At 52.5% G+C, this 12,978-nt stretch overlaps 1 protein-coding gene across 13 annotated transcripts in view; it reads left to right on the forward strand.

Annotated features, from left to right (window-relative positions):
• MYLK4 (myosin light chain kinase family member 4) overlaps window positions 1–12,978 on the forward strand; it is a 70,606-nt gene that overhangs the window by 20,433 nt on the left and 37,195 nt on the right. The window lies entirely within an intron of this gene.

The raw sequence follows: 12,978 nt of genomic DNA on the forward strand, positions 1-12,978 counted from the left end.
GCGTGTGTCCGTGTAGTATTTGGGGCATATTTATACCCCACAGTTCCTCATTGCTTCTCTGACTTGTTCAAATTCTGCAGGACCTCCTGTTTTCTCAGTCACACGGTAACAGGGCGCGGCCTGTGAGCACGCTGCACACGAGGTGCGTTGTGATCGTGGCCACGGGCTGACGCTGGAACCCAGAGGCCAGGTGTGGGTGCAGCTGGTGGGCTGGAACCAGGAGGGTGTGGGGACTCCCGTGGCCCACTGCAGGGGTGCTGATGTCCTTACAGTGTCGGGGGCTGTTAAGGCCCAGTGGGGGAGAGGGACACGGCAGGGCTGCAGACAGGGAGGCCTGGGGCCACTGTGGGGGACAGAGAGAGGCTGACGGGGAGGCAGGGCTTGATGGACTGGTGTGAGGTCAGAAAGCAGCAGGTGTGACTGTCCTGGGTCTCCACATGGGTGACGGCCGGATACACAGGACTTGTGGTCAGCATGGTAACCAGGGGGTAAGAGAAATGGCCCCACAGCCCCGCTGGGTTCTGAAGCCCCAGCCTGACCTGGTAGTCAAGTCACAGGAGAAGAAGGGCCCCATGGGCGCTGGGTGAGGTGGAGGTGGCAGGAGCCCAGGATGCAGGGGCAGGCTGGTCGAGGCCCCAGGCGCCGATGAAGGCGTGAATCTCCTGCAGCTGCAGTCACCAGATGCTCTTCTGTTGACCCCCTTCTTCAAATGTTGCCTGACGGGCTGGGCTGTATTACAGACAAGTGAGTGGCCCCTCCTGAGTGGTGGGGGCACTTCTCATCCCTGCAGAGAGCAGGGAGGAATCGCTGACCCCCAAGCTCTACGTCTGAGAACAGTCTTCCCCCAAAACAAGGACAGACAGGCTGCCCGCCCAGGACCGCCGCCCAGGGCCGCCTGGCCCTTGTGGGGACCTTGGTCAAGCTGCGATACCTGCTGACCTTTAGAAACAGAGGCAGGCGCTGCTCCCTCCTGCCCAGTGCCCTTGGAGTCCTGAGGCACTTTCTGGGCCCTGGTTTGCCTGTGTGGAGGGGAGGCCACATGACCTCCTGGTGGGTTAAGCAGGGGCCACCGGGCTGTCTTGCGTCCTCAGACGGCTGTCGCTACCAGTGGTGACGTAGCGGTGAGACATGGGCCAGCCCCTCCAGACCAAAGCCTCAGATCTGTGCGAGTCCTGCTCAGGTGATTCTTAGGGTTCTACAAGCTTGAAACGCGTTTCTTGTGACAGAGCGTCTGTCCTCAGGGGTTTCCCAGCCCCTTTCCTGGTACTTCCCCATTTCCCTTCTCAGTTCCCGTTTTTATCCCCAGAACCTTGTGGGGCTCCCTAGGATCCCACTCCTTCCTTGTGACCAGAATTGTGGAGCAAGAGAATCCAAGGGCCTGTGTTTGATTTCCTGGTGGATCGCTTTCATTTTCAAGTCTGATTCAGTTAAAGGAGCCAGTTCTTCAAGAGTCATGAAGATTGACCAGAGAGAGCAAATTCCTGAAGCTCTTGGGGTGCCACCCATCTGCCCACATCCATGTTCCCCGAAGCCCCACAGGGACTCGACGGGTACCCCACTTCAGAAAGCAGCGGCCTGTGACATAGTCACAGCTCAGAGCATCAGGGATTGGTCTCTCCTGCCGGGAGGGAAGAAGCTGGCAGTAAGATGTGTACACAGAGGTCTGTTTTAGCCTGAAGGACCGTTCAGTTAATTACAGTTAATTACGTCATCAGGTCTGAGGCTCCTCGATCCCCCGTGTCTCCCGCCACGGCTTTTGTCTTCTCTGAGTCCGGCCACAGGGGACAACATCAAGGGGGGATTTCCTTAGGCGGACGCCTGACACTGGGATCTGGTTTCAGAAACCACTCACCTATGGTCTCAAGATACTTGAGCCAGTTCCTGGCGAAAGGCGCCGGCGCTGTGTGCCCGACCCCCTTCCTCCCCGCCACCCACTCCGTCTGCTCTGCTGTTACGACGTCTGTCTGTAACCTGAGGCACCTTGCGTTTTCTGCAGGCCTGCAGCGACAGGGTCTCGGTACCAGTTTTGGACGTCCACGGCCGTGTATGTCGGAGAGGCTGGCTGCTTCCTCGCTTCTTCAGAAACCAGCGCCCTTACCTCTGGGCTGACATGTGCAGCTGGCAGTGAGGGGAGCTCTGCTTGCTCCCCGGTGAGACAAGAGACTCTCGAAGACAAGAGGCGAGGGGCACTAACCCTGGTGGACCAGGAGGACCTTCCGGATACTGGGGTCTTTCCCTAGGGAGGCCTGGCTGAGCCGCGAGCTCGAACCTGGACCCACGTGTCAGGGTATCACAGAGGGAGCCGGGATGAGATGCGCTCAGGGCCACTGCCAACCGCGGGGTCTTTTGTTTTGCTTCAATACGGAGTCCTGGTGTTTGTTCCCTCGGTACATATGAGGTTAGCGACTGACCACAAACGTTTGAAGGATCGATTTCTGTGATATGAATATTTTATTAATGTTTGGCAAAAAAAGCCCTTTTTCCTTCCCCACAATTTTCCAGAAAGCTATCACTGACTCTTCACATTTTTGTTCCTCAGCTAGGGTAACAAACGGTGTCTAAATGTCTTCCTGCTTGAGTTAGGGCTTGAGTCAGCTGCATCAGAGTCAGAACACCTTTTTCAGAGCCCCATTGGACCCAGACCCTCTGGGATTCCTGTTGTTTTCCCCTAATATACCCCTGTCCAGAGCAAGCCCCCTCTGGACCCTCGGGGGCAGGAGCCCCAGGACGCAGGGTTTGGTGGTAATGTCTAGGCTACCGAAAAGCGCCTGTGAGTCCAGCCCACCCGTGCAGGTGCCGGGGGAGGAGCAGAAACGCCGTTCCTGGCCGCAGGGCGTCGAAGGGGGATGGCCATGTTCAGAATGGTCCACCAGAGAGCCAGGGAGATGGGGACAGAAACAGACAGAATCGCTTTGTGGAGAAGAGCCCAGAAACAGTGAGGCTCCCGCAAGTGCTAACAGCCTCAGGAAGGGCGTCTGTCTAGCCGGGGCTGCCTGGGGCTGGAAGCCCCCGCATCCCAACCGCTTCCCCGTGAGCTCTGACTGAAGATGCCAAAAGCCAAAACCGTGGCTTTATGAGGTGCTCCTGCTGGGCTGCGATGGAGAGGGAGCATGGAAAATAAGACAAAGAGCACACGCAGACTCTGGGGTGCCAGTGAGGGCGGGAGAGCCCAGGAGAGCCTGGGGTGAGCGTGGCCCTCAGCGTTTCTGAGCAACCTTTGCGTCTCCTGTTCTGCCGAATGTCCTTGCATCCTTCCGTCTGGGAAGCTGACTTGGGCAATTCCATATTCTCTCATTTCCGTTCTGGAACGCCTAGTATTTGAGTGCTGGGTCTCCTGGTCTCGGAATTTCTTACCTTTCTCGTCTGTTTTCCTTCTCTGCTCTGCTTTCAGGGAGTTTTCTTTATTGTGGGGGTTCCTTCAAGTTCTCTCGTCAACTATCGGAATCGATCCCAACAACTCTTTCCTATTCTCTGAGCACTTCTTTTATGTAAATCCTGTTCTAGTAACAGAGATTGAACACGTTTCATGGGCGTATTGATGAGTTTTCTTTTAGTTTTTTTTTTCTTGCATCACCTCTGCTGCCTCCAACTTGCTTTGCTTCATTGGTTTTAGCCTCTGGTTTTCGTGCGAGGGCAGAAATGCCAGCACTTGTGGGCATGTTAGAATTACCAGGAAATCCTTAAAAACTCAAGTGTCCAGACCACAGGCCAGTTGAATTATAATTGAATTATAATCTCTGGGACTAAGATGAAATACTTAGTACTTTTCAAAGCTCTCCAGGGTTCTGTGGATAAGCCTGGTTGCTTCTCCACATCCCTCCTCTGCTGTCCCGAGACTCCGCTCTCCTGTCTGGGTCATTCGCCCATCTGCCTCCCGTTTCTAGTGTTCTGTTGCCGCCGTGTCTCCTCATGTTATCTCTTGTTTCTGAGTGGGTGTCACCCGTTTATTGCTGTGGTGGTTTTAACAGGGTCTGAAGAAGGCGCAGAGCGTGGAGTAAGACAGGGAGGAAAGGAAGGGCTCTTAGAGGACGTCAGTTCCAAACCAGGAGGAAGGGTCCTTCTAGTTCAGTTCTGGTGGATACGGACACAGGTACAGCTGTATCAGCAGTGATTTTACTTTGCTTCATTTATTAAAAACGGGGCTATTCCCTGAAAATCCACCCAGATTTTCTTTGACTACGAGAGCCCTGGCACCACCCTCGTCTACAGTTAAAACTTCACAAGGTCAGTGTTTACTCATTTATGGTTTAGTCACTAAGTCCTCTTTGTGACCCCACGGACTGTAGCCCGCCAGGCTCCTCTATCCATGGGGTTCCCCAGGCAAGAGTACTGCAGTGGGTTGCCATTTCCTTCTCCAGGGGCTCTTCCTGACCAAGGGATCAAACCCAGGTCTCCCGCATCATAGGCAGATTCTTTACCAACTGAGCTACGAGGGAGTCCCTACTGATTTATAACTAGTGATAACAGACTTGGTGCGAGTTTGCTTTTCTCTATTTGTTCTGGTTAAAAAATTAGTGTAAACAATATTGCAAACTGGTAAACTGATTAAGAGAAAGATATTCAAGGATCTTACTAGAACTTAAATGCAGGAAGATGAACAAGTTGCTGTGACTACAGATGCTGCTGATCTGGTCTGCTCTGCCCTGAACCACACTTCAGTAGCTGTTAATCTGTGTCACTGAATTAACAGAACTGGAATAAAATTCTTCCTTCTTTTTAAACAGATTTCATAATTTTATTTTTTTACATACGTTTGGTCTGCCTGAACTTGGGACTGTGGCGTGTTTAATGAAAATAACAAGAAGACCAACTGTGAGGTGGAACATGTCATTTCTAGTTAATAAACCAGTAAACACAGGCAAGGAATCCCGGCTGTAAAGCACTGCGCCTTTCCACAGTCAATTAATGCAGAATTATTTGGCATGTTCAATTCTGTAGCTAGGTGGGAGGTTGGTGTATTTAATTGCGCTCAAGCTCACGCACTTACCTATGAAGCAGGGCTCTCTTTCCTGCTCTCAGGGCCGGTAACGGAACCCGGGGCAGCGGTGCCTCGGCCGCCCCGCCCCGGAAGCACGGTTGGTTTGTCTCCCCCACCGTGACCCCTGCCCTCTCCCCCTCTCTCTGTCTTTCCTTCTTCGCTGATGAACTTCCAGCGCTCTGGTCCCTGTGCCGGGGCCAACTGGTACACTTTCTCCCATGTGTGGGTGGATGTGACTCAAGGATGTGAGCCCAGACCTAGCTACACATCCTGCCTTTTGAAGGGTGTGGGTGAGTGTGTGTGTGTATGTGAGTGTGAGTGGGTGTGTGTGTGTAAAGTGTGGCTTTCTCTCAGAAGCCTGGGAGTTTCGCTCACTCCTGGCTGGTCTGTCTACCACAGCAGTCCTGAGTGGGGCCAGTGGAGTGAAAGAGAAGGCAGGGAGCCGGCCTCGGAAAGTCACACGAAGGCTCCAGTGGGACTGGTGACATCCAGCCTTATGAGTGTGAAATTTACAGACTCCCAGTTTCCCCAGCAACACAGCTGCACCTCTTTTGTTTCCTGTTGAGAAAATAGATGACTAAGAGCTATTTTATCCATCAGTTCTGTCAAATAGGCTTGACTTTTGCCAACCACACTGGTGTGACCGAACATGTGAACGACGGTCAGAGTCAGTGCGTGCCCGTGTTCAGTCAGCTGCCGCTTAGGGATGGTACGTGGCTTCTAGAAACAGAAGGGCTTCCCTGTGGCTCAGCTGGTAAAGAACCTGCCCGCTGTGGAGGAGACCCAGGTTCCATCCCTGGGTTGGGAAGATCCCTTGGAGAAGGCAATGGCAGCCCACTCCAGTATTTTTGCCTGGAGAATCCCATGGACAGAGGAGACTGGTGGGCCACAGTCCATGGGGTCGCAAAGAGTAGGACACGACTGAGCGACTTCACTTTCTAGAACTCACACTCTAGTGAGTTGAGTACATGAAGGTTTAGACCCTGAGAGTCTAGACGTCCAGAGGTTTGGTTCACAGCCAAGCTCTCTGAAATGCTCTGGCTTCTCCCTCACGGCCCCAAGGAGGTTACTGGGGCTCCTGCCACGGACCTGCTTTCCCTGTAGCTTAAGGACTGGAAGGGCAAGAAGTTTTCCTTGAAAGCTTTTTACTCTCTGATGCTTATATCTCAATGGCCAATCCTTCTACAAAAGAGGCTGAAGAATGTAGTTTTTTAGCCGAACACATAATCCAGGTGTCTCTTAGAGGGAAGACGGGGAAAGGACATTAGACAGACTGCTCGCGACCTGTGACATGGTCTGTCCAGAGACCAGGCCGAGTGAGCGCATGGGTCCGTGGGCAATGAGGGGCTTCTTCACACGTGGGCCAGAGACCCCAGCCCCGGTGTCCCCAGCACTCTGACTCCCCGAGACTGGGGTCTTGGGTGCTGGGTGTAAAGCATTTCCCAGAGGAGGCAGCTCATAGCAGTAAACGGAATGCTGAATACGGAGAGAGAGGAGATGGGTGCACATCCTGAGGAGGCAGCTCATAGCAGTAAACGGAATGTTGAATACGGAGCGAGAGCAGGTGGATGAACATCCTGAGTGATGCTCAAGCTGGACAAGCTGCTTGACTTCCTGGAGGCTCAGCTCTCCCCTGCCAGGAGGACACGCTCACCTTTACTCCCGGGAGGGCCGAGATGAGCCGGGGTCTGCGGACGTGTCTTGGCTGGGAGCCTCGCACACGGTGCTGCTGACTCAGCGGCCTTTAACCTGAGGAGCTGGGGTCGCAGGCCCACCCCGGACTGGGAGACCCCCGGACTGGGGGACCCCCGGACCGGGCAGATGTGAGCTGCTGGACCTTCACCTGGAGTCCCACACGTGGGTGCTGGGGTCGACGGCCACAAGGTCATTCCCAATGCCAAATGGCGCCTTGTGAGCCGCTCGGCCTGGGGAGCAGGTGCAAATCGGATCTCGCGAGGCGCGGGCCAGTGCCCGCCGCAGCCCACCCGCCCTGGGCTCTGCTTGCGAGTCTGCTTTGTGTTTCAGGAGTTTCGTTTTTATACTGGCTCGTTTACAGATGTTTGATCAGGTGTGAACTTCTACCAAGAAGACTATAAAAAAGCAATTTAACCAGGGAGTCTGAAATGCCATACGAAGGGTCGGCCTCTACACGAATTACGTACTGGACTTTAAAAATGAACAAAGTTGCTCTTTCTTTTTCATTTCCTTGCGAAGCTCCTAGAAGGAAAGTTCAGGAGTTCACTTCGCCTGTTCGGGGCAGCTGTCCCAGCAGCCACACTGTCCTGTCTGACCTCAGTTCTTCTCTTTTCCTGACACGGCCTCTCCCTCCTGCTCACCAGGCAAACACCTGGGTATGTTTTCAGGCCTGGCTCAAGGGGCAACGCCGCCTCAAAGCCTCCATAGCCAGGAGCCCCCGGAGGAAGCCCTCTTTCCCCTGGGCTGGGGTAACCCTGCATCTTTATCGTAAGAGCGTCAGGCGCTGATTGAGAGCTTACCACGTGCCAGCCGCTGGTCTAAGTGCTTCACATGCGTTCACTTCATGCTCATGAACGCTCTGTAAGGTCAGAACCCTTATCATCTTCAGCTTACAGATGAAAATTGAGGCACAGAAAGGTTAAGTAGCTTGCGCAAGATCACACAGCTAGAAAAAAAAAGCCAAGGCAGGACATTCATCCAGTCTCTTAAGCAATTATAACCCATACAAGATAATTCTTTTAATAATACACTTCTCAGTTTTTCTCACTTGATTATAAGAATTTTCTGTCAAGGGCTTTGTCTTATTCCTCTGAACATATTCAGCATTCTATCTTGAATGGATGAATGAATGAAGGGGTATACACATACCAGCATGGGGAAACAAATGCAAACAGTACAGGAAACTTGAAAGTGATGAGAAATTACACTATGGCTCCAACTCAAGTTTCTCTCCACAGTGCATGCTGTTGAATTTCCTGTGATTTCTTTTAGGAATGCCAGCCTATATGTATCTGCTTTAAAGAATTCATCCAAGCAGGATCAAACTTGAACACATTCTGTTCATTCCTAGTACATACAGGGCTATTTTTAACTTAGCAAGACTGAAAAGCGTTTCCCATCCATCCACCGTCCATCCATCCGTCCATCAGCAGACGCTTGAGTCTCTTCCACATTTGGCTGTTGTGGATAATGCTGCTGTGAACAGGGCTGCGCAGATACATTTCTGCATTCTTGCTTTTAGATCTTTTGGGTGCACCTCAGCAGCGGGACTGCTGATCGTATGGTGGCTGTCTGGTTGAATCTTTGGAGAATCCGCCTCACCCTTTGCCCTGCTGGCTGCGCCATTTTATGTTTCCACCATCAGTCCACAGGGTCCCGATTTCTTCACGTCCTCACCAACACTTACTGGTTTTATGCTAGGCTCCCAGGCGCGATGGGTGTGGGGCTTATGTTATTTTACTTCTCTGCCCATGTGGCATGTGGGATCTTAGTTCCCTGACCAGGGATTGAACCCATGGCCCCTGTAGTGGAAACTCAGGGTCTGAACAGCTGGACCGCCAGGGAAGTCCCCTGGCTTATATGACTCTTCATTCAAGAAAAATCATCCTTCACCCTGGGTTTGGGTGGGAGTGTTTTAAGGAGAAACAACAGAAGCAAAGCTCTCTGTGGGACGTGGCTCAGGGCGTGTTTGTCAGCCAGCGTCTGGGCCCAAATAAGGGATCCGACCTTTAAACTGGCTGGGAAGTGCTGCACCGCCCCGCCAGGCTGACCCCCAGCGACCTCCCCGGGGATTCCTGAGTGTTAAATTGTGCCCTGACTCTGGGTGGGAACGGCCTGCTCTAACAAAATGCTGGTGACTGCTTTGTGCTGGCGTTTATGGCAACGAGAGAGTGTTCTTCCAAGTGTCGGGGTCAGGCATGGATACGCCTCCCGGGAGGAGGTGGACTTGCTCCGGGCGGTGGAGTCTGTGCAGACAGCTGACCCGGCTGTTCTGGGGACCCTGCATCAAGCTGGTGTTTGTGATGCTTTTCTTTTTCCAAAAACACTTCCACATTCGTCACTGTATGTCAGCCCCTCAGTGATCTTTAAAACTAGGGGCGATAAGCCAGCGTCTCTAACGTGGAGCGCTGTCCGCAGGGGGTGCAGCTGGTTAGCAGAAACACCCCTAGGATCCAGCCTCCTGACTGTGGGCCAGTGATCCATCTGACAGAGATGGTCCCCTCCCAGAGTTAGGATTTCATGCCTTTGAAGAGCCTGCTTTCTTCAGGACTTTTTCTGGCTTCAAGCAAAGTACCCTGTCGAGCAGTGGCAGAGGGCAGCTTGTATCTGGCCCTTTCTCTGTGGACCCTGGTGGTAAAGACCAGCTCTATGAGGATGGGCACAGCCCTGGGGCCTCCCTAACCTTGGCAGGTGCCACCTAGTGCCCCTCACAAGCCTTCAAGACCAAGGCTGGTTAACTCTGCTCAGCTTAAGGCTAGAGACCTCTGCTGATGACTCTCATGATGGTTAAAACCAATGTCTCCAAGCATGAATGCCATAGACTGAGGAATGCCCTGGGTCTCCTCTTGTTGCTCTGCGTAGCTTGAGTCAGAGATCACGGGAAGTTCTGTGTCATCAGAGAAGGTCTCTGAGTGACCGGTGGTTCCCAGCTGGACTTAGGGCGGCCTGAAGTAGGTACAGGTCTGAGTGGCCCTCCCCAGGCTACTTGCACAAACACAAACCCACGCATAACCAGTCTGTCTTCTGGAACTTGCTCTCTGTGAGCTGAGTGGCCGGGGCACCGGGGCTCATGGACACAGCAGGTGGACACCACTGATGGACAAAGGCGGCCAGCTGAGCGTGGTGGCGTCGCTCCACAGAGGTCATCCCCGGCTCAGGTGGCCCCTGCTGAGAGTGAGCCCCGGGGCATGATGAAGCTGTTGTTCCAGGGACAGCAGAGTCAGCGCCCGGGGGTTTCAGGTTTCGTGACTGTTAGTGGGAACACGGTGAAGGTTTCCTCAAATAGACGGGCTCACAGCGTGTCCTTTTCTGCTTTAAAACAAAAGAGGAGAAAAACCCACCTCACATGCTACCTCTGACATGTTATATACTTACTTGCAAGATGTATGCCTTTGATTGATTATTTATATCTTTACAGAAGCACCTTCTTTGTCAAGGATACTACAACTGGAGGAAAGAGCTTTTGTTTCCAAGGAAAAACAGTCATCGGTCACTCTTAGGTCGCTCTTCAAAATGACTCCCCAGAGCCTACTTAAAAATTACAGACCCGAAATGTTGCCTTATGTCTTTTAAACCAGAGATACCCAACGTTAGCATTACTTAAAAATAGTTTTTAATTAGTGGATAATGTTACACATGAGATGCCCTTCCAAAGCATCTTAGCACTTTACAGCTTCTCAGATGATACCACCCTGTGAGAGTGTGTTCTTGAGCCCTGGGCTGACTCCCCACGCAGAAGCTCCTGAAGGGTAACCAGGTTTCCTCCTGTGTCATGCTCAAACACAGTTTGAAAATAAAAAGTCTTGCCCTCATTTCATTCCATCTTTACTGAGCCAGAGGTAAGAGAATTTCATGAGGAAGTTTGGAAGTAACTGGTGACTTGAGGATATTTAGAATATGGACCATCTGAGGGTGAAGACAAGGACTGCTAAAAAATACCTCCACAAATTTGTAAGTTGCATTCATCAAGGAAATGTTGTGCTAAACTCATTCTTTCTTCTCCTGAGTTATTAAACTGGCTGACGTGAGAGTGCCGTGACTTAGATAAATTTCCACAGCTCAGTTTCTTGCCGTGTCTTGTGGGAAATGCAGAGGCATGTGAACTGGCCAGCAGCAGAGCGGTGATGCTGTGGTTGGCTAGAGAACTATCCCCAGGACAGAGCCCGGGGCCGTGGTCCTCAGCGTCCTTCCTGCTGTGGCTCGGTCGGAGGCCCTCTGTTCCCGCCCTGACTCCTGTGCGTGGCTGTGTGCAGACCAGCTCCCTGGCACTCAAGAAAACACACCTCCAGACCAGTTAGGGTGAGAGATATTATTATGAGAATAAATGCACCACTGCGATCTGGAAAACGGACGGCCAGCAGATTTCAGTACCTGGGACACAATTAGTACCAAAGTGTTTGAGCATCTGTGAGGGACCCTAAGTAAAGCAGGCTGTGCTGTGACCTTGCCCTTCGTCTCAGCCTGCGCAGCATCTAAACTCCAGTGTTAAAGACACTGTAAGGCGCGCTTCCAGTCTCCCGGGGAGGCCCGGCTCCACAGCTGAGAGCAGCCTGCGTGAGAGAGGCGGCTTCACATCTCCAGGGGAGGCTTTCAGGACCGGAAAACCTACAGATGAGGGAAGCTTTAAGCCAGTACATACAAGTGGTTAATTTTTAAAAATGAAGCTTTGATGTCCCATCCAAAAGTTTTCAAAACAAGGCTTGATTTCTATAAGTTTTGCTCCAAATGGACTTCTCTGATAAACAGACATGTCAACATGATCAATTACTATTTGGGTAAATATTTTAAAGAACTGTAAGAAATTATAAGAAATAACTTGTTATTCTATCCTGCCTCTGGACGGCTAGTCCTTGGACGATGGTGACACCGTCTTGCTGGTTGTCTCTTCACCCTGGCTGTCTCAGGCACGTGCCATAGAGGCTTGGTGAATTAAACGCTAGTTCACAGACCTTGCAGAGGAGTCTTGGCTGTGACAGAACTCTCCGCTTAAGACAAAGTTTGCAAATTAGATGGCTAGGACCTGGAGGAGGTAACCCCAGGGCAACTGTTCCCCACCCTTGACTGTGCGTTACTCACAGGAGCTGCCCAAGAAAATACACAGGGCGCCGCTTAGAATGGAATTTCAGAGAACGAACGATTTTTTTTGGTAAGGGACACACATTAATAATTATTTGTCATTCATCTGAATTTAAATTTAACTGGGTGTCCTGTGTGTTCCTTTGCTAAACCTCATAAGTCTAAGGCTTTAGAAAGGGTTGAAACGAGGTTCTCACTTTGGCGGTTTGGCCTGGGATGGGGCGCCAGGGCTGGGGTGCTTCAGAGGCTCTCCAGGTGACTATTCTGCAGGTGGGGTCGCGGGGCGCTGTCCTGTAGGGTACATTTCGACCTTAAACCTGTTCTCATGACCTCCAGTTGGAAGCATCTGCGCCTCCTTTCCGAGGTATCCCGGGCCTTAGGACCCCAGGGGCCAGTGGTGGGGGTCTGTGGCCCGCAGGCCTGGGGAGAAGCGGGAGCTGTGAAGTGGCCTTGACATCTCTGCCCTTCCTGAGACAGCGGAGCTTTACCCTGGGAACTTCTCCCTGTTAGAATTCTCCCGAAAAGAAGTGTCTGTGCCCAGGCGCTGGGCTCCTTGGCTCATCTTGCCATCACAGATGCTGCTCCCAGCTCTGCACGGTCCTCAGAGGTGATGCTCAGCCCCTGGGCACCCTGAGTTCTCAGGAGGCCTCCTACACCCGAGTTCCCACACCAGGGCACCCCACAACCCAGGGAGGCCTCAGACTAGGAGAAGGGCCAGGCTTTGCTGGCCCCTCCAAGTTTGATCGTGTATGAGAGCCGAGTCTAGGCCTTAAACCCTTCGGACTCCCCACTGGAGAATGCTGCTGCCTCCTGGGGCCCAAGCCCAGCATCGGGGCCTGTCAGCCAGGAGCAGGCCTTGCAGGGTTTGTCTTCCCAGCTGGAATCCACAGCGGTGTGTCTCTGGATTCCCGCTTGCTTTTCTCTGCTCACTTGGTGGTGCTGGTCACACGCCTGAACTGGGGAGCTTGCCACGGCCTTGGGTCTGAGGCAGGCGAGGCTCCTCTGAAGACAGTGCCCAGTGGGAGGAAGGGGACTCGAGCGTGAGGTTAGGCCTGGCCCTGGGTTTCTTTGAGCCGGACACCACGCCTCCCTGGCAGCTCCACAAATAAGACACAGCACTGTGGATGGAGACTGGAACCCCTGAGGGCAAGCCAATGCAAGTGTAAGATGGTGGGTTTCATTTTAGATTTGTACGGTTTGAAATCCTGATACCATGACAAAATGGTAAG

Source organism: Bos grunniens, chromosome 23 (assembly GCF_055505025.1).
Source record: "Bos grunniens cultivar Pamir isolate PY7600 chromosome 23, Bosgru_T2T1.0, whole genome shotgun sequence".
NCBI classification, from domain to species: domain Eukaryota; kingdom Metazoa; phylum Chordata; class Mammalia; order Artiodactyla; family Bovidae; genus Bos; species Bos grunniens.